Raw genomic sequence first — 20,120 nt, forward strand, 5'->3', positions numbered from 1 at the left:
GCTTATTCCGTATCTTTCTCCTTTTGCATTTCCCTGTCACTCTTTAGTTTATAAGTCAACTGAACCACCTGAATGTAGTCAGCTAGCCCGACAGATACAGACGTTCTTTCCACATACCACAATGTAAACTGAAAGTTCAGGTCTTCCCGTGCTACGTATATTTTATCTGGGATGAGGTACACTCACAAACCAAAATCAAACAAAACCCAAGAAGTCAAACAAAACACCCGAGAAGTCACTGAAAAATATCAAGGGATGAGATGGCCAGAGATACAATACCTCAAGCAGAAGAGAGTACCCTTGCTTTGGTGTTTGGAGGAAGACAAAAAGGTGCTCTCCCAAAAGGAGGCTCCCAGATCCAAGGGGGCACTGATCCTGCCACAAAATTGGGCTAGTGTTCAGACCAAAGAGCAAGACCAGCCAACCTTAAAACCAGACTGAGCATCAAACACTAAGGACAAAGAGGCACCTCACTAGGTTGGTAATGGAGTAACACAATAATATAAGATGAATCCTCCAAAATTTCTCTCCAGTTCTGTCATTTTTAACTGTGCTACCAGAGAGATGCCCTCAGGCTGTGGCAACTTGCACCGGGTCAGTGGTACCTGCTGGCCCTGGCTGCAGCATCCCTCTGGTCCAGAGGACTTGCTGGTCCCGCAGCTCCCGGGTCACCGGCACTCAGCAGCAGCAGCACACAGCCAGAGCAGAGCACACCACAAACATTTGGCAGCATTTCCGCACATTTCTCTGCTTTTTAATGGGAGAGGAGAGACACTTTAGCTGCAAGGAATACAGAAATCCTTGATAGAGACTGGGAGGGGGGAAGATCCACTGAAATACTGGGATGAAAAAAGCAACTTGAGTAAATGCACTTTCCCTGGAGTATTTTTTCACTTTTGATGGAAGAGTAAAAGAAACTTTAGTTAAATACTTTTGACTTTTCACCTGAATACACAAAATTCAGATTTGGAAATGTTGCCACTGTGACCCATATACTCACCACTGGGGACGAGGCTTCCCAGGCTCAGGTCAAGGTGGTTTCCCTTCCAGCTGAAACGTCCATCACTCCTGGCCCTGGTAGTGTGTGCCCTACAAAGGTCAGCCAGATAGAGTCCAGCTCAGGGAGAAAAGTGGACAAACAAACCACAATTTCCAGGTGGGAATTCCTGGATGCAAAATTTTGTTAGTAAGCTAAGGTTTTGGTCGAACCAATACTACAATTCTATAGTAATTTTGGAGTTTTGTTCGACTCCAGCCTCCATAACTTCAGTCACCAAAAAGGCACCACTTCAAATGCCTGGTTTGGATTTTGACATGTTCATGTTTTCCAAGAAATCTCAACATTTTTAAGGAAAGCGCATATTATGAAAAGGAAAAAAAAAATCATGTTATCATTAACTATCTTTTCTGACATTGAAGAATTGTTTCAGGCAAAAATTTTCAACCAGCCTTGTAAAGAATATTTATTTCCACTCACTCTTTTATTCACACTGGTTTATATTTGCACCTGATTGCAGAATTCAGGGACCTGCCCCTGCAACTGTATTTAGAGATACTTTAAATATAAAAAAGAACCCCCCAGGAAACAGCAACTCTTTCTCCCCTTCCCTCCCTGCTTGCTGAAACACACCCGGCTCACCTCAGAAATCTTTTTACAGAAAGATCATGTAATAACTTGCAATCAATCCCAACACCAGTTTTATTGCACAGTTACAGCCAAGCTGTACTCAGGACCAGATCAAGGGATAAGAAAAAGGTAATTTTCTGTCACCCTTGTTATCCATCCACATCTCTCACACAGTAAAAAGCAAGGAGCTAATTCAGTCGTCAGAACAATTTAGAGAAGTTTTTCTGAATTACTTATCTGCAAGGAGCCTCAGAGGGCTGTCCCATCAATGGCAGGCACCGAAGCGAAGCAGCGATCTGAGCTCACCTCTCCCCACCACAGCACGATAAATGCAGAAGGAAGCAGGGAAGAACAAGACCTGTGCAAGGTAACCACAGCTGGGACCAGAAATGTTGTAGAATCCTGCAGAAAGGGTTAAAGGTGTGCCTGAAACATCAGAGACAATCGAGCTCCTGTTTCTCTCTGTAATGGGCTATCTGTTATGACTTCTGATCCCCAGATCGATCGCCACAATGGTGTCTTGAGGATAAACAGCAGGACTTAGCTAGTTCTGCAGGGAAACAGGTATCTGCAGGTCCAGCTACTACTGAAACTTTCTACGCAACTAGAGATGCCCCCAAGCCCTCTCATGATGTTACTGTGTTTCCATGATTCCCAGCCTGTGCTGGGATCTCTGAGTTCCCTCCATGCTGTCCCTGGTAATGGTACATTCTCCTGCTTATTTGTGACCCCAGCTAGCAGTGGAAGCTCCCTACGAGATCCCAGAAGGCATGAGGGGATGAGACCAGCAAGATGAAGCAGCCACTGGCACTTGGCAGAAGAGCTCTAAAGAGCCTAGCAGCGCTGCAGATCCCAGTGCACCCGCAGAGCCGTAAAAATTCAGCAACCTGGAGATAGGGCTGATTGCCTCCACAGCCAGAAGGAGGGCTCAAAGCTGAAGAAAGCTGTAATTCAAATAACCTTGCAAGCATTTTGGTGCTCCCATGGCCTTTATGCCTATTAATGACACCAGAAGCAGGGAAGCTCTCCACTGACTCTATGGTGGTCTATTCGAGTCCTGAGATAAATTCGTTAGCTGTGGTCAACATGACAATCTGGGTAGGAGCAGCTGAGCAGCCAGCAGCCAAGATCCTCCCTGACTGGCTTCATTGGATGCGTACACAACTCGGCAAAGATCAATACAGTAGCAGCTTTCCTGGTGAAGGGCAAGTACCGATTGAGCTGCACCAAGTGGCTGATGAGGAACTGAATTAACAGAGCCGACCAGAGTTCAGATCCCCCACACTACCTGGGTGATATTGACTGTGACAAGAGGGAGGTACATACACTACTCATGAAGGTGTGCGTTAGACCCACTTTAGCCTTCCTGCCCAATTTCCATCCCCTCAAATGCCACCAGCCCCCTGGAGATGCTGTACCTGTAACAGATGGAATTGCTCCTAACATATGCATGACTTAAATAATTTAAATTCCAGGAAAACGCACTATCTCATTCATCAACTAAATTTCAATGTTGTATACTAACCAAACCTTAATTCTTGAAAAATAGTCCGCAAAAGAGCCAAGCAGCAGAGACGGGCACTTTAGGTATGGTTTCAGGCAATCGGCCTCCTGTATCACAACCTTAGATTTTGCAAGCATTATTTCGTTGTCATTGTGCCTGAAGCTTTCGTTCTCCATCATGGTTTGATCCTTTTTGCCAAGCCTCTTCAGCTGCAGAAAGCTTTGATTTCCTTTCCAGTTCAGGTTCCCGTCTGCCACTTCTAATCCTCATTTTCATTCCTGCCAGTTAGTCATCTGATCTCTTTGATCCTTTGTAGCAAGCCTTGAACTCTGTTTTTATTCAGATTAGAATCCAGTGTCAAGAAGTAGTGTTTTCTTTCCCCTGTGGTTTTGCAGCCTTCAGCTTGTTTAAGCTTGTTCAAGCTCGTTCAAGCTCGTTCTCTTCTTCCCAAGTTTTCAATCGCTTCACCTGCATTTTCTGTGGTTTTGGGCCGTGTTTCTGACCTACACACAACATTTGTGACAACAGATCTCAGCTTCTGCCGACACACTTGCAACTGATGAACACCTTCCATTTCCTCTCTCTTTCGCAATTCCTAGATGTTCATTGGGCAGTACAGAGGCAGCTGGTGTAAAGCACTAGGAGAGCAGTAAGCTCCCCAGCTGTAACAGGCACTCCTTGGACTCTCACAGCCTTGTAGATGCTTAGGATAATGGTGTCTTTACAGGCCTGGTGTTCATTGGGATGGGTGATGCACCCTGAGGTCATCATCTGTTGTCTTATGGGAAGTTCCTGAAAATCCTTCAGAACTCGTGGTGGTGTGGGTGGTTGTCCAGGGTGGCTGCAGCATCTCAAAGCACCACCAGAGTATAAATGACTACTCCGTGTGTGCCTGAGTACATCCCACTGCAGGTGACTGACAAGCACAATTCATCCGGCTCATGCAAGGGAGGATGGTGCTTGGCTTTAGCACAGATCATCTGGCTAAAGATGCTGGTGGACAATAGGATCACTTCCTTGGTGCGCAATAATGGTTATGAATCCTTGGTACACAGAATGGTCACCTGTGGTATCCAGTGGGATCCAACAAAATTTTCCTTGAGGTTCCTTTCCACAAAGAAGGAGAAAGATTTTTCAATTGAAACCAATGAAAATTAGTTGAGTGGGGTGGATGAGGTATGGACTTATGAAGTGACACAACTGCCACACACATCAGTGTCAACTGCTAATTCCCTGTGGAGGACACTGTTAGACAAGGTGTTAAATCCTCTATTTGGATACACCACTGTTCCTTAACTGGGTTAGCAGTATGGACAGTGATGTTGGGGATTAGTACCAAGGTTCTCTTCGCATCCATTACCTCGCAGTGTATTCTGTATCTCCATGCAAGGGGCAAGAGAGGGCTTTGAGTCTTTAGCTTCAGAGCAATATAATGTTCTTAGTCTTCTTTTTGAAGAACCCCACAAATATTTTTCGAATTGTGTTTATTTTCCATTAGAGGCTCCCTCATGGAGACTTCAAAGCCATGACCTCGGGTATTGGTGTGACATTACTGGCACAGCAGTTGTTAGAATTACATTTAAAAAATACTGACATGACTAGTGTTAAGGATTTTAAGCCAAGAATGCCCAAATTTTCGCATTCTCAGACAGAGCACAAAAACATGCTGAACAGTCCTCTGGGGCCTGACTTTCTCCAAGTAGGGCAAACCGTACCTATACATAAATCCCAAAGGTTCAGAATTTGGTGTAGAAGACACCATGGATGCAAAATACTGAATCCTATTGGATAGGGCCGCCAAATATAGCCTTTAAAAAAAATATCTATTTCAAATAAGGAAAGAAAGCAAGCTCTTCACACCTTTGTAAAAAGGTTTTGCAGGTTTTAAAGTTCTCTAAAAGGATTAGTTGAGCGTCATTGGGTTGCATCTTAAAAGTGCTGGGGAAGAGCCATAAAGCCTGTGTTCTCTATAGCCTCACATGGAGGCGTGAAAGTCAGGGATTATATACATGTTCTTGGAAGACCCTGCTATTCAGAAGTCTGATTTCTCATACAGGAAGCATACATGTGCCTCTGGATCCACACTGATAACTACTCAAAGAAGGCAACACATTCCTCAAAACAGAAAATAGAGTCCAAAACCAACTCACACCAGACAACCTGAAATCTATGCCATGAAGCCACGAGTATTCTTATGTAAAATATTGATGACAAATTTTAAGGACTGCTGAGCCACAAAGTTCCCTGAAGCATAGCTAACATAAAAGTTAAAGGTCAAGGGATCATTGTAGGAGTCCTTCAGAACGGACATTTTCTCTAGGAGGATGAATGACCTGTTTGTCCAATAAACCCCAGTATAACTTCTCCTCCAGGCTCTTCTCATCCCATAGATCTGGGAAAGGCTGGAGCATTGGTACTGACTCCGTAGCCTCTGTGCTCTGATGTTCTGACCAGCAATGTAAGCACTGATTCATCACAGCTTTCACAACACACCCAAGACACTGCAGATACAAACCCTGACTGGGAAAAAGATGGTGTGTGAAGTTTTCTTAGGAAATACCCTAAGGGGAGGTGGTCATTTTCCTCTTGGTCTTATCTGTCAGGTATTAACTGCTTCCCTGGTTCCCTACGGCTGCAGAGTTTTCTTTTCCGAAGCCTCTTATGAATACATTTCATGCATTTCTTACCTGTATAGAGCTACTGAGCCATTTGTTGCCATGGTTCCCTTAAATGTTGCCATGTCTGTCCTCTCCTGTTTTCCACAATGTACAATTCAAAACTTTTGCAAGCCAGGATTTTAATTACTGACGTACGTCCAGCTAAGTTAACTAGACACCGATACTTTTAACACCGCAATATTCATATATTATGTTTTGACTTAGCTGTTTTCTAAGATTTAACAGAAAACAATTTCCTGTCTCCTAAAGCATTATTTCCTTGCAACTCACAAACAGCATGAAATAAGAAAGACACATACGAGTAATTCTTACAAACTGAAAAGCCAGCTTCACCTAATTTTTAAATTCAGTTTTTCAAACAGCTTGTCTAACTATGATCTTCCAGATGCCCCATGCTATCTTCACCTCCGCTAAGATGTCCACACTGCTTAACAAAGGAGGTAAAGTGGCTTGCCTAGGTGACAACTTATGCCTAAATATGTATCAAAGAATTCAAGGAGTCAAGGATGAGACTAAATAGGAAAAAGGGGGAAAAGTCCACGTCGCTTTTCTTCCACCTGCTCCCACTACATCAAGGTGCAGTGCTGATGGCTGCAGGTCCAGCAGGAATAGCCACATTGAGCTTCTTTATCATTTGATACTCATGTGTACATACAAGCCATTCTACTGGCTATTTCTTTCACGCTAATAACCCATTAGCTATTCATTCTTAAAAAAACCAACCAAACAAAAAAACCCCCAACAACCAAACAAACCCCCCAAAACCAAAGCAAAATACAAACTAAAACCCAAACAACCAAAAAAACCCAACCCAACTCCAAAAAAACACACTCGCAGATTTATGTGGTTCATATTATAACCAGAAGCTGCTTCTGATGTGTTAAAAAGAGAAAGAATAGAAAACACTAGCAATTCAGCAGTAACATTCTGGGCAGGAAATCACACGAATAGATAATAACAACTTCTTTAACAACAACTACAAGAAAAAAAAAATATTTATTTTTTTTTAAATTAAACTTAATAAAACAGGCAGGTCTGCATGACCAGCGTGACAGAGGGTGTGTGCAGAGGTGCTCCCCTGGTGACTACACCGCGTACCTCTGGCTGTCATTTGCCCCTCCTTTTCCTCCCTACATTTCTCATTTATGAATCACCAGCGCTCTTCGCTTAATTTAGACGCCTGTCCTCATTTCCAGCCTCATCCTCCCCCTTCACCACCACCACCCCCCCCGTCAAATCGCTCCTCCTCCACACTGACAAGTACCCCGTTATTTTGTAAGGAAAAAACGACGGGCGCAAGGCGGCGGAGGCGGTATGCGAGCCGACCGCTGCGCAGACCGCGGGGGCCGGAGCAAAGCGCGGAGCCGCAGAGACTTTTGGGCGACCCTAAAGTCGCGTAAGAGAAACGGCGGAGTTTTACGCCGCCGCTCGCTTAAGGAGGCGCCGCCGACCCACCCCGGGAGCCGCGGGGAAGCCCCGCTCCGCTCCGCTCCGCGCCCCCCGCTCCGCGCCCCGCGCCCCGCCCCGCCCGGCGCGCTGGTGTCGCTTGTGCAAGGGCGCCATCTGCCGGGCGCGGCGGGCGCTTCCCTGCCCTCCCAGCCGCGGGGAGCCCGCCGAGCCCCGCGGAGGAGCGGTGCGCGGCAGCCCGCGGGCAAAACCGGCAGGAGCCGCGTTGAAGGTGAGGAGTTAAGGCGGCAGAGCCTCGTCGGAAAGGCAAGGGCACAGGAAAGAGAGAAATAAATTTTTTTTTCAATTTTTTTCAATTAATTTTTTTTTCATGGAAAAATGAAATGTCGGGAGGGAATTTATCACAAGATACTGGTTTGTCATAACAGATGTGTTACCCCATCGTCAGGGCAAACACCTTTGCGTGGGAAGCAAAGCTCCGCGTAAGTCCCAGGCGAGCTGTGGGGGACGCCTGGGTTTCCTAGGAGCGAAATACAGGGCGGGGGGGGGGTAGGGGGGCAAGAAGAGAAAACCAAGCAGGAGGTAGTTTCTGCACTGCGAGCAGGAGGGGGTTCACAGCTTCCAGTCATAGCATCGTAAAATCATAGAATGTGTTGGGCTGGAAGGGACCTTTAAAGGTCATCTAGTCCAACCCCAACCGTCAGATTTCTACTTAAATAACTACTTTAGGGGCAAATTTAAATGCCTACGTAATCATTTATGCTCATGAAAAACGTTCAGGGAAAGGTTGTGATCAGAGGCCGGCTCTAAAGTTAATGATTTGAGGGCGGGAGGAGTGGGGGTGGTGACCGCTGAATCACTCTCATCATAGGGATGCTGAATTCCTCTTCCTCTAAGGAATTTGTTCAGAAAGCTCCTCAATGCTTTTATGCCTGAATGTTCATGTTTTTCTGTAGTAAAGAGATGATATTCCCTGTATCCAATAGACCACAGTTATGACACTATTTTATACATAGATGCTTTTCAGCTCTTTTTCTTCTACTCACTAGTTTTCCCCCCAAAAAAACCCACAAAAAATTACCATATGTTGTTGGCAAGTCAGGATCTGTGGTAATTTGCAGCTCTCTCCTTCAGAGCTGCTGCCTCTGAATTTTAAAAATACTTATCTCAACAGAAATTGGTATGCTGGTAGAAGAATAAATCTCAATAGCTGTACAAGAAGAATTTGTATTCATTCAACCTCATGTTGAGGACTTTGCTTTGTAAAACAGTATTTTGTAATACGTCAGGTTTTGCATTTCTGGTCTTTGTTGTTTAAACTGACGCACAATAAACTACCTTTTCTTTTTATCCTCCATCACTAAAAAGTTAACGATTTCCTACAACATCAAATGGAGCACAATAAAAAGAGTAAAAACTCCAAGTGAAAAATACTTGAAAAAAAAAATCTTGAAAAATTATACCTACTCTTGTTTGTAATGTGTGAAATTATTACAAGTATGTTCACTATGAGGACTATTGATAGATGACTCACAATTTAGCTAAATTCAATAAACCACATACTGTGCCTATCCCAGTAGGTGACTCATGCATTTTGTATTTCAAGTGTCAAATGTTTGCCAAAAACAGTATTTAAAAAAGTAGGCAAATTGTTCAAAAGGGCTTGTGAATAGGTTGGGACTACCCACAGGCAGCTCTTACTTCTCTTCTGACCACTTACGTAGGATTTCATGGCACCACTGTAGCTAGAAGGAGTGCTTAGCCACAGCAGCCCCACCTTACGCGCTTCATATGCCTTTTCCTCACACATATTGTGCCTTCTTTAAATACACACGCTGGAATTTAATGTGATACTTTAAAGCAGTTGTGTTTTAAAGAGAAAAGCCTGCCGAGTAAACATTTTCCCTACAGAGTTAGTGCTCCGTAATTTTATACGCATTTCCTAATTTTCCTAGCACCATGCTTCACCCTTCTAAAATTAAACGTAAAAAAAAAAATAAAAACAGCAACCTCAAAAGAACTCTTCAGCTGGTCCCTGAATACTGTATAATAGTGTCTTAAATCAAATAACTTGATCTAAAAGTGGCAGAATTGGGCCCACAAGAAGGAATAATTTTCAGTCCCGGCGTCCACGCATTTTCACTGTTTCCACAGCCTGCAGGGTGGCAAAGGAGGCTCCTACCTGCTGGTGACTCAATAGGCTAGCTTAGATTTTAGGCAGTTTTCCAAACTCATTCATACAGACTTCAGAATAACATCCGGATCTTACTTTTTAACTTTGAGCAGGGGTTACCTGAGCCCAGAAAATCCTGCATTGCATACGCACAGCATCCACATATCATAAACTCTTTTGTGAAGGCAGAGAATCATGTCCCTTCACGGCACACGATGAGAAAGGACAAATTTTTTCACCAGAGCCCGAGAATTGTACGTATTTCTAGCGAGTGGTGACTTAAGGTATCTGTTTCCTGAGTGACTCAGAACAGGGGAAATACTTGGTGAAATATTTTTACTTGTCCGGTCACTCCTTTAATTGGTGTCAAACAGTGTCATTTCATTATCAATCTTCTCTGCATCTTCTTTCCCAGTATGCCTTCAGCACGTTCCCTGCTGAGCCGGCTCTTACTCCGACTTTACCGAGTCCCTTCTGATCCCTGGAAGAAGCCAATACAGTGTCATCTAAAAAGAAATTAACTCAAAGTTCACGTTGACTAGGGATACATTAAGTTGATGGAGTCACAACTTTCATACATGCGGAAGTGGTAAAACTAAGCATAATATTAAGCTCTGAACTTTAATTTTATTCATTAAAAACCTGGCACGAAGCATGTTTTATTCATTGTTTTGTCAACCACTTCACATTCGCACCCTGTTTTTCTTGCAGAAACTATCAAAAGAACTCCTGTGAAAAAGTATTGCAGGAAAACATTTGATCTATTTTAGTTTCATTTAATGAAATTTAGCATCCAGAGGACAAGTAGGAGAACAGCATCAATATGCCCAGACAATTCTCCAAAGGCCTTTAGCAATTGCTTTGTAAGAGGATCATTAGCTTCCTGCCTATGAAATTACCAAATTTGACATCTTTGTATTGACATGGGTGCGAGTTATGCTTCTTGAAGGAAATATTAAATTTTAAGCAGACAAAGTATACATACTTGGCTGGCAATACAAACTTGGGTAATTGTACTACATTGGGACCGAATGCATGCACAATATGGAAAATCTTAAACAGCACACGGGGAGTATTTTTTAATACTCTAAGACCAAGGCATTTATGCACAGAGGAAATCATATTAGTTGCCAAATGATGACAGCCGTAATATTAACATTATTAACAAGGGGCCACAGTATTGTTTTACTGTCCATGCATCATGCTAGAAATGCTTTTTAACATCAGAGACTCAATATTTATCAAGTGCATTTGATTTAATAATATCCAGTAGAACGGTACTCCACAGTTTCCATTAGTTTGATTGAATGTTATATCTGTCTAAGCAAACCAAGCATTAGGCGCTTCAGTGAAAGTCACTTGTAATAGAGGAAAATATAATGCATGAATATTTCATTAGCAGATGAATACCCATCAAAACTTTACTTGAAATGCTTGAAAGTACCTACTGAATGTTTGCCAGTTATTTCATAAAACAGAGATGGTTGTAATGCTGCTGTTGAAACAGGAAAAAAATCTATTAGATCATTTAACGTACTAAAACAATTATGGTATAATTATAAGGAACATAATTATATGTTCTTGATGTCTTTAATTGTGCAAGCCTCACTAATTAACATTAGAAATTCAATCAAAACAAATTATGCTTTAAAATTTAAGGATGAACTTAAAGAGAAAGATCACATTTCCCAAGTCAAACAATTATAATTTTGAATTCCACCTGATAGTAGGCAAACTCTTCATATGCGTGTTTATAGTGTCTCTGTCTTTCCATCTCCTAAATTTTATTCAGTGTATTTGGAGATATGTATATACACATATACTCAAGTGACTTACCGTTATTTAAAGTTATAATGTCAGTTTTGCCTGAGTCAAAATCCAATAGAGATTCTTGTGGCCTTTGGATTAAACTTTAAAGGAAGAGAGTTATAGTATTTTCTGCACAGCCCTGCACTGTGCCTAAACCTACTGTAAGATTTGAGTCTCCAGCTCTATCCTTGGTTTGTGTTTTGTTTCCCTCTGTTGCTTCTCATCTCTCAGGACCATGGATTATTTATAGAACAAACAAAACACAGTTTTGGGGGGAAACATTCCGTTCTTTTGTGAAGTTTAGACATGTCATCATGAAGACAATCAAAGAAGAGCTGGTGAGAATCTTTCCTGTAGGTAGTATCCTTTTTGAAAACATCTTTTTGGCAGAACTGGAATTAGCCTAATTACTTCGATCCTGTTGTCATTTTCAGTTATCCACTGAAAAGGATTTCTCTGGGGCTCAAGCTGGTTCCAGTGAAAATATATAGGGGGTTTTATTTGCAAACAAACATTGTATTTCATATCAAATATGAATCTATGCCTCTATTCAAGTTACCGTTGTGGTTTGCAGGAAGAATGGGTCAGTTGCTCTGACCGCATCCCTACACAGAGGAGACTCCCAACGCTTGGGTCACATCTCAAGATGCCCAGAGAAGCACAGCTCTGTCAGCAGCCCGCTCAATTGAAGTGAACAGGGCAGGAGCATTTGAAAGGCTCAGAAAAACAGAGTCATATTTAATCCAAAAGAAACAAACATCAGTTTTGAAGTATTAGAGTGTTGGGTATTTTCATAAACAAAAACAAATTTCAAAGTATCAGAATTTCTTATAGAGTGGAAATTCCCCGGTTTTGGCTACCTCTATTCCTAGACTTAGTCCAATAGGGTTTTTTTATTTGTTTTTTAATCTCAAAGACTCAATTTACTTACAGGAAACCATACTGTGGAAATTGAAATGAAAAAGAGGTTCAGTTACTCACATTGCACTAAATAGATTAATATAAGAAACCTCACCAAAAAGAAGAAAACAAGTTTCACCTTAAAACATGTAGCGTTCAAATATTATTCAAAACGTTTGTATTATATTTTCTTACTACCAGGACCGGACCCTGACAAAAATACTTGAGACACATTCCTTTCTCTGGCATTGAAAAATTTCAGAATGGCATCACCATCCTTGAGAATAGCGAAATGGAAACCTGTGAGAATCTGGTTTCTCTCTTTTAAAAACAAAGCAGCATATAGAGAGTAAGCACTGCATCTACTCCACTTTCTGTATTTTTGCTCTCTGCTCATTTTCTCTGATTAACCAAAGCAGAGCTGCTGTCAAATGAAGGTTTTGGCCATCTCCCACTGCTCTTTTCCTTTAAGCGGATACACTTGTTCAAAGGTCTGACCACGAGTCTTGCTGAGCCCTGATGGCACCCGCTCCCTGAATATAGGAGCCCAGTGCTAACTGAGAGACCATCAGGTAGTCCAGGCATCCCAGGAGGGGTAGATGGGACTGCAGAATGTGCCTGCACCTTCTGGCGTGGCTGGATCCTCAGCATCTCTTCTAGGACCACATGACTCTTCAGTCAGCTGACCCTCAACATGTCTTTCCAGGTCTTGTCAAGCTCTAGCCAAAGGCAGCACCACTTTGGTTAGCTCCAATCCATGTTTCTGGCTGGCTTCGCACTTTGGAGCACAAATTTCAAAACAATGTAAGAAATAAAAAAATACTTGAAGAGTTAACATGATTATAGCTTAACTTATTTTAGGTTCATCTTCAAAATAACCTTGGTATTAGGACTACGAGCTTCCAAGTCTTCATTGATCATTGAAAAAGCTGTTACTTTCCACCCAAGTATATTCCTAGAAACACTGGACTTTACCAGAGCACATCAACCGCAGCAGTGATCAGTGCCAGTGGAAACGTGTATATTTTTCACAGAATAATTGCATCAGAGTATTTGAATTGTCAGAAGAGAATTCAGTCAACTCCCTGCATAATTTCGTTAATCAACAGCTCCTCAGTGAATAAAGAGTCTCTCATGCTCTCAGAAGTTGAATGGATACAAGAGATATGCTGGAGAATGACAGAAAATTGACCACCTACCACAGAAACGAACTTGTCAGGTCCCTCACATTTAAGATTGCTTTCTCTTTCGGGTGCTGTTCTATTGTTCCATCTTTGTTCTGTTGTTTCGTCTTTGAACCAAAGATGATGGGATGTCTTGATCCTCCACACAAGCTCTTGAAACACAGCAGTGTAATGCCTTTGGGGTTATATGCTACAATAGCCCTGGTACGGTAGGGCTGCCTGATCTGGTTTTACCCCTTCAGTACGCAATGTTTGCTGGTGCAGCTGGAGTACGGAGAAACATTTGTTCCCATACAGTTTTTCCCTGATAATTTCCACACTACACTACTCTTCCTTCTGTAGGCTTAAATATTCTAAACAATTTTATACATATTTTATTTTTATGTGGTCAGCTGTGCGGTAAAGTAGGCTTCTGATACTTGTTTTTAATGTTTTAAATGTATTAATGAAACAAGTCAAAAGAAACAAGTTTTTCTTTAGTGAGGCTTATAATAACATATTTTCTAAAGCCTAGCATCTTCTTTCCTCTTTTAAAGAGCTGCCAAAATGCCTCTGTGGCCCTGGCATGTGTTTTGCTGGTGTTTGGAATGCTAGCACACAGAGACAAATAAATAAATAAATAGTAATAAAAAAGGAAAAAAATTAATTTTACATCCATTTCACTTTGAAACAAATGATTACAGAGCAGCTGATTACAATTGGAGAGAAGATGTAGGAAGGCAAAATGCTAGTGGTAGCAATTGGAGTGAATTAACTGGGGTGCTCAGGCAGGCTCTCAAGAAATGGATTGACTCGCAGAAGGAGTTTTAGTGGTGTGAAAACTTGCATTGCAGTTCTTCAGCACACAGAAAAGCAATCTACCTGATTTTCCCAAAAGCAGCAAAGCAATCAGATATTTTAGCAGTCTGTTGTCTGCTAAGAGAGATGGGGAAGCATGGATAGCACAGAAACAGGAGGGAAAAAACCCAGAAAACCTTTAATGTGCACCAGTACGTTATCAAGAAATACACTTATTTCTCATAAATTTAGTCTTGAAAATGAATTTTCCAAAACACTTTTGGAAGAAAGTTTAGCCCTAATTGTTAAGTAGCTTACTTGACAAAGACAGGGAAAAGTAGTAGAAAAGCCATTTTGGATGCTACAAGGGACTCAGTCTGAGTTTCTCTTGGAGTGGTTTTTTCTAAACTTTATCCGACTATTTCAGCCATATAAAAGCCATTGTTAAACTGAAATTCAAACTTCAGCTCAGGAAACTCCAACACATGCACTAATAATTTAAATTTTCTTTTTCTCTTTTACTCACAACCTGCTGCTGTATTGTTTACAGTCACTTCAATACCTTCCCTGAACATCTTCAGCCCATAGGCCACCAAGTTAGGTATGATGTCTAGTCCTGACCAGGTCTTTGGCTGCACAACAATCAGCAGAGGGATTCCTGTGGGGATGTGTGGCAGATTTCCAAACCCGCTGGTCTGAAAGAGCCCAACTTTCATTTTCAGCGTTGAAGATATTAAGCTAAATTTAATTTTTTTCAGGGTTATTGTTAATGAGTAGAGTCTGACTTGGGGTGTGTGCTCACTGCACATTCGTTCAATGTTTAAAATCTGTAATTAAGTAGGTTGAACAAACAGAGTATGAGTCTAGGAAGTGAATAACCTGGCCTTAACACCTAATACTCTGAGTACATGTGCATTTTTTCTTCACTTGTACAAATCTAGCTGTACGTTTGTCTTAGATGCAAGGATTTCAATGTCTTGTGAGAGTATTGCACCACAGCAGAATCGATCTTCTTTAACATATTTTAACCAATGATCAGGGGAAAAAAAAAAAAGTAGATTCCCTCCAGAATAAGCTTATTGCATTCACAAATTAAATCTTTTTTGCTAAGTAGCTTTTCATCAATGCTATCCATTCACAAAAATTAGCAGTGTGACAAATAACAAGAACATAATTCGCTGTACTGGGGCAGTGACAAAACAGAGCACTTACCCTTTAATTGTTGTTCAGATTAGACAACAAAAGGGGAGACACAGTAAACTAGTCAAGACACTGTGGCATCCTGACCTTATCACCAAGATCATCAACTTGGAAAATCGGTTGTTAAATATTCACAGCTGTTAATTCTCACAGTTTGAACGAAAGATAACACCATGTTGAAATGAGGGCAAAGTCAATACTGGTGGTGCTTAAATAAATGGCATGGAGACCTCCCAGGGTAGATATAATATTTTCATATGTATTCACTTATGAACTGTGACTGATGTTGCATTGTAAGACTCTGCAAAGAGGTGGAACAGTGATAGAGGGAGAAAACAGCGGCTGTCCCCAAAACTTGCTTTCCCAAGAGACAACCAGGAGAACAGAAGGAATAGTAGAGAGGCTGCTCAAGAGGGATTTTGCTCTCTGTGAGGTGGTAAAGAGCGAGCTGCAGGTGATATAAGAAGAGATACGATATTTGTCATCCTTCAAGGAGCGTTCAAAGAGGCTGGGCTTTAGCATCAGTAGGAAAGGGCCAGCCTCCAATGAGGGTTACTCACCATCCTCAGGGGCTAAAGCTGGCGGCTGCACTTGGTGGTGTGCACCTACCTCAGTGCAGGAAGTCTGACGTCATTCATTTGTCACACCGCGGTGTTAACACGCTGTGACTCACACCTCTCTCGAGTCGCTTTACTGCCAGGGGATATGGTACCCTGGCCCTCGAGGGAGAATAACAGCATGAGACCTGCAGGCAGTGTGCTCCGAATCAAATCAGTGTTTTCTTCTATTCCTCCCCTGAAAACCAAAAAATTTCTGCTACATTTGGACATTCGGGGTTTGTTTTCACGGTTTCTTAAACAAAAACAGGTTTCAAAACAAGAATTGCAGCTAAGTAATTTCTGACTTGCTCACCCGGAGGACATCCCAGTTCCCATCAGTAATCCAGTCCTTATCTGTTCTATTATCCAAAGCAAAAGAGACTAAAACGCTAGCACTCCAGTTTGCCTTGCTAACAAAAAAACTAGCACCCCATTTGCCTCACCCTGTTTGGCTCTTGTTTCTTGCATTCAGTCCTTCTAGCCTCGTTACATCTTCTGCAGTTTTCCTTGCATGCAGCTTGCCTCGTGTGCCATCGGTCTAATCCCCTCGCTGAAACAGGGCTGTCTGTCCCCAGAAACACGGGCGGTACAATGGCCTGGAGAAACCTCAATGGGCCTCTTCACACCATGGCCGGTTCAAAATCTCCAGATTCTTACTTGAAGGGACTGTTGAAGGCTGATGGATGATTTTTTTTTTTTTTTTTTTAAACACGGTACAAAGCAGTATGCCTTCCCTATGCCCATTGGCTCCTGTTCACTGTGTTGCTACGCAGAGGTTAATATTTTTTGCTTCTTTATTTTGATGAACAGCAAGTTTGCGTATATTTGGGTGAGGCTGGAAGGAAATAGTCGCATTGGTGGCTTTCATCTGGGATCCTAGGAAACGCTGACTTTCTCAGTTCACTTTGACTCCTGAAAGCTGACAGTAGTCAGCACATCACATGAGTCACCATAAACTCTTATACTCCTCCAAGTTTTTTGATATAAATGTTGTACCTACTTACTCCAGGAATGTAAAGCTGCTTCTAGTTATGGGGACAGAATATGCCAAAAGATCCCTGAAAGATTTGCTAAAAGCTTTGAAAGACATTCACTTCGTTATTAGATATCCAGTATTAACATTCTTGCAAAGATCTTAGCAAATTAATTCCTTATAAGGTATAGCTGCAGTACAATGGGGGGAAAAAAAAGGAATATTAATGAGAAACTTGATTTCATAAAATTGCAATTACCCATCTGGGAATCCAAATAAGTAATCAGTAAATTTTGCAAAAATAATTCAGACTTCTAATACGAAAAAACTCACCTGAAGAACTTGCAGAACAAAAATTATTATGTCTTCTCCAAATGCTTTAGAAGAACAAGTATATTTGAAAGATTGCTGCCAAACAGTACATGACCAAAAACAGAAAGGAAACAAATATGTTAAATTATTGAATTCTGTAGCAAATTGAGATTTGTTTTGGCATGACAGAAGTTTGAAGTGCTAGCTCGCATTTTCTTTTTTATACCATTAATCTACATGCAACTGGAATCAATATTAGTCCAACGTCTGGGGGCCCTTTGGTATGGAGTTTTGAGTATCTTTCATCTTTCACATAGGCAAGACCTTTTTGAGCTGAAGTCCAAAGAAAAACAATCTCTTTTCAGCAGTGCCAGGAAGCTTAAATTTTTATGAACAGCATTAAGTTCAGCTGGTGCAGGACCTATAAGGTATATCACCAGCTCCCATGGAGCTGACAAGTCTGATGAATAGAGCTTCAAGCGATCAGTCGTATTTATTCCTTATCATCATTGCAAACAAAAAAAGATCAAACGCAAGAGAAATTCTAAATAAAAATGAGCAGATGCTACTTCAGGCCTTCGGTCTGTCATTAGTGTTATTTTTAGGCAAAAGGAGAATACAGGATGATTTGCTATTAAATAAAAATGTTTTCTGTTCCTAGACAAAAAGGTCTCACTCTTTGTAGAAAGACAGGTAATCCCCTGAAATGTAGCATCTGCCAGTAGTTTTGCTTTTTTTCCTGTATGTGTTTCATATCTCACATCATCTTTGCTTAAAAGAAAACGGGACATGCCCTATGCTAGAAGCAGCTGCTTTAACAGTTAGTGTCTACATCATTGGTCAAAGCCGACCTCCTTCTAAAAAGCAACATCATCTCACAAAACAGTTTCCAAGGAGCGGGGTTTGCAAACTCCATTTTCCATAGGGTGGCTTTTAAACCCCCCCAAATACTGCCTCACTGATGCCATTTGTCTGAACACAGACAAATGTGTATTTTTTTTATTTATTTGTTTTTCTGACTTTCCTCCCTGATATTTAAAACTCCTCACAACTCTGAAAAAACTCTCTTCCCCTTAAGTCTCACTTGTGCAGATCAACCTTGGCCCCAGAGATGAACAAAATCCCCAGCAAATGCTCGAGCCTCTCCCCACCAGGGACATTGCAGAGAGGTGAGCACCGAGTTTTGTTCTCTGCTGTTCTGCACACATAAATCTTTTCTCCTACAATAACATTCTGCTGATAGATGTCAAGGTCCATCTTCTAACACAATAAAACATAAATATTTTCCTGACAGCAGAAGGTAAAAATTGACCCTTCAGTAATAGCTTGCAGTAATACTCCTGTTTTGCTCGGCATAACTATTTTGTGGGGCATTCAGGGCATAGTTAGTTGTTTGTGGTAGAGTTAGGCTGTTCTAATAAAAAAAACCAACAACCACCATCTCTCAGTTGCTAGTTACTGTGCAAGATCTTAGCTAGGATGTTCTGAAAGATCTGTGCATCAGTCCTCTGCAAAGGCAAAGGAGAAGGACTGGTTTAAACCCCTGCTAAAGGTAGTTTAAGCTGATCCATTTCACAGCGCATCGCAACACCTGTATCAATTACCATTCCTCAACAAACGAGGCAATAACCAGCAACATAACGGAACATGCTGAAGCAATTGTCTGAATACGCCCTGCGAATGCCAATGTACCGGTTCAATCAGCTGATGGCAGCGTCCTGACAGGAGTTACATTTATTCATTCATTACGTCTCGAGCCGCTAGTAAAGCAATTAAAATTCCGTTACAGAGTCCACAGAACAAGTAGATTTAAAAAAAAATCTTCATTGTGATGATTAGAAATTTAACAGAGAATACGTATTGTTGATGCCAGTAGTCTTTTCTTCCCCTCAGAGAACGGCCTTACGGTACCGGAGGTCACATTTTAGATCTAAAATATGGAGATAATGAGACTCGTCTCTTTTGTACAGCGCTTTAAAATCTCCTGATGAAAAGTGCTATATAAGACCTTGATATTATTATGATTAATGCTCATAATCACCATCTCGTCAGTACTTTTTCCCCTTCTGACCTTGTAGTTTCCATGTAGTAAAAGGCACTTACCTCACTGCTTGATCAAGCTCTTAAGACAGCTCAGGCAGCAGGTTTATGCCTCCTTTCCAGGAGGTGGATTCAAGAATCTACCTAGGTGGCTTGATAAAAGGAATGGGATGCTCTGGGGAAAAAAAAAAAAAAAAAAAAAAAAAATAAAATCAAAGTCATTGATTCTTATTTGTCCCAGAAAGTTTTTCATCTCCCCAACTCTCAGGCTTTTTTCTCCTCAGGTCACTGTCCCTTTAGGCAGGACATCCGTGGAAATCATCTCGAACGATTTATTTGAGAGGGGATGCATTAAGGATAGTGTTTTAGCAATGGGAGACCTCTCGTTCAGCAGCACTCATTCCACTGCAGCAGTTTCAGGCTTGTGGGCAAAGACTGTGGATATCTCTCCGCTGGATTCTGGCCCGTTGGCACAAGCAGGTGAGATGCAGCCCCGTCAGATGCAGGATTTGTAAAGCACTGTAGAACAGAAGTCAGAATTTAAGGCGTTGTGCAAATGATGCTTTGATGCTTTTTCTCTTCATGTCGGTGGTGGTGTTTCTCGCAGGCTACAAAACGGCGGCCTGGCAGGCAACAAGTGACTTTTCCATGAGCTGCATCCTTATGTGAGGCCTCAGCTCCACTCCCCCAGCCTAAAGCAAAATGCAAATTCACTGAATGAAACCCTGGTCTCGGTGGAGTTAATGACAAAACCACCTCTAGCAGTAGACAGAAGACTTCATCTGTCCTCTAGCTATGCAAACAAGTAATTTGTAAAGCTTCATTAACAGGTAGGACATTGTCCAGATTTTATAAAAATGAACATATTTCAAAAGATGGCCTGAAAAACAAGTAAGATGCCAGAGCAATGTAACTGACCACTGCACATACTCTCCCC

General features: G+C 41.7%; 1 long non-coding RNA gene across 1 annotated transcript; it reads right to left on the minus strand.

The window, feature by feature from the left end:
• Nucleotides 1–15,310: 15,310 nt before the first annotated feature.
• Nucleotides 15,311–19,489, minus strand: LOC128909350 (uncharacterized). Its single transcript, XR_008466339.1, has 3 exons — nt 19,247–19,489; nt 17,165–17,239; nt 15,311–16,054 (listed from the first exon to the last, which is right to left on the minus strand). It is a non-coding gene; the product is annotated as an uncharacterized LOC128909350 (long non-coding RNA).
• Between the last annotated feature and the right edge of the window lie 631 nt (nt 19,490–20,120).

Source organism: Rissa tridactyla, chromosome 4 (genome assembly GCF_028500815.1).
Source record: "Rissa tridactyla isolate bRisTri1 chromosome 4, bRisTri1.patW.cur.20221130, whole genome shotgun sequence".
NCBI lineage: Eukaryota > Metazoa > Chordata > Aves > Charadriiformes > Laridae > Rissa > Rissa tridactyla.